The sequence below is a fragment of the Girardinichthys multiradiatus genome, chromosome 21 (assembly GCF_021462225.1).
Source record: "Girardinichthys multiradiatus isolate DD_20200921_A chromosome 21, DD_fGirMul_XY1, whole genome shotgun sequence".
Classification (NCBI taxonomy): domain Eukaryota; kingdom Metazoa; phylum Chordata; class Actinopteri; order Cyprinodontiformes; family Goodeidae; genus Girardinichthys; species Girardinichthys multiradiatus.
Genome location: NC_061813.1, coordinates 41,109,942 through 41,112,323, shown reverse-complemented (window position 1 = coordinate 41,112,323; position 2,382 = coordinate 41,109,942).

Below are 2,382 nucleotides of genomic sequence, written 5' to 3'. Positions count from 1 at the left end.
CGCAGCTCCACCCGGTGGCCAACGATATCACTGCCGAACTTTTGAAAATGGATGTGAATGGCGATGGACTGTAGACATTAATACGTAGACGCCTCTTTGACTGGGTCGTCCCGCTGCTGTGACGTAACCGTGTGTCCGCCATATTGGTGGAGGCAAGGCTGCGATGTGAACTAATACAAATAAAGGACTTTATTTCATAAAACAAATTTTAACAGAGATGTACGGTAATGCCTCACCTGATTTATTCACACACACACACACACTTATGTTCGGCGGAGAACCAGTGCCAGGCTAAGAGAATTAAGAATAAAGTCAGAATATTTATGTGAACTCTTACAAAAAAGTGCAGCTCTCCATGATTTGGTTTGGACACCTAAACCAAAATGCTGCACACATAAGAGGCAGTTTGGCTCTCAGACTTGACTCCACAAATATGGCGGCGACGTCGTTCCATAGAACGTCTACGTAATGATGTCTATGCTATGGACTACAAGTACTCCGCTGTCGCGCCGGGGCTGCTGCCGTATTCCGATCCACCGGAACCAAAATTACACTGAACAGATGAAGTGGTAAAAATGGAGGCACTAAAATCAAGGCAGCGAATGAAAACGGGCAACGTTAAATTTAAAAACCTTAATCTTTATAACATTAATATTTACCATATTATCATATTATATATTGCCATATATATTATAATGACCTCCAGATTCACGGATTCCAATTTTCACAGAGGTGAAATTAATCACTTGTTGGTTGACACTGAATTTGACCATGTTCAGTATTTCACACCTATAAATCATTTCAAGTTAATTTCTGTTACTTTGACACTTCATAGCTTTCATCTGGACAACAATAAAATAATTCATCAGGTGATTTCATTGACCCAAAGATTTCCGATTTTCATCCCAACTGCCCTGTCAGGAGTTTAGGACAGGTAGGAGGAGTTTAACTACATTTCCCATGAGTGTTATCTCTAACAGCTGCTGTCAGACTCATGGCAGATGTAGTTTTTGGATGTTAACTAACGATTTTCAGTGGGATGTCCAGTTCTGGATTAAATCCTGGTTTCTGAGGAACGCACTGAAGCTTTAAAAGCATCTCAGCATTAACTGGATCAGACAGGTAGATCAGAGGCTGAGATAGCTTCAGAAGCTACTGGGACTTCAGCTGGAACTGCTGGTCCCACTCACAACTTCTCCCAGATGCGGGCTGGAACCATGTGGATCCATTCATGGAAACATATCCCTCGATGTGTTATTCTTCCCTGTGTACTCGGATTCTGGGGATGTCTCCAGGGCCTGAGGGATGTTAGAAAGTCCTGCAGCTAAGTGGGACTTCTGGAAATGAGATATGGAGCAGATTCTGTAAACAGAACTTGGCAGAACCAATATTTGGGAGGCTGGATGCAGTTTGTGGGCAGATGTTTGCATTCTTCTCTGCAGTATGATGCAGTCTACTTCAACTTTTCTGATAGAACATCAACCAGAAACACCTTCTGACAATAACTGGATACTTTCCACTGAAGATCTGCTGCTTTTCCTATCATCTCTGCTTACCTCTTCAATCAGTGGTGGTGGCAGCATCATGCTGTGGGCTGTTTCACTGTCAGTGGTAGTGGTGCACTGCACCAAGTAGAGACAATGATGAAGGACTACTTCCAAATTCTTCAGCTTCACCTCATATCAACAGCTAGATGGTTGAAGGTTGGACACAGTTGGATGTTCCAGCAGGAGGATGATCTCAAACACAAATCAGGTGTTTAGGGATGGATAAGCTAACATGAAACTCCTGGAATGGCCTACTTAAAGTTCCGAGCTCAACCCTTTAGAAAATATGTGGACTATCCTTAAACTTCGGGTCTCTCCACCAGCAAAATTATGTAAGAAGGTTGGTCCAAAATCAGCCAGAATGATGCTAGAAGTTTGTTGAAGGCAACAAAAAGGTTGTGATCGAGTTTTAATATTTAGAGAGAAATTTAACCAAATATTAGTGGCGGTGTTTCCAAATATTTGAGTCTGTGGATTAGAGAATCCATAAATTCAAACTTGAGGAACCAGTTCTTGTTTTTAAAAATCATTGCAGATTTTTAGGGATTCCTGTCTGGAAAAAGAAAAGCTCCAATAAATCTATAAAAGCCCTGAAATAAAATCATGTTCATTCACAAGATGAGTGGAAGAAAACGTATGACTGGAACTGTGGCAACATAGAACGCATCTCCATCCCCAGCTTCCACCTTCAGGACTGAAGGAACAAAATATTTATACCAACGTCTCAGAGCTTCTCCAAGTGGAACACTGGATTTGACCTTTAACTGGTCACCAGTAGAAAACTGGATTCTGTGAAAATGACACCTGTGGACCACTAGAGGAAGCTGTTGTATCA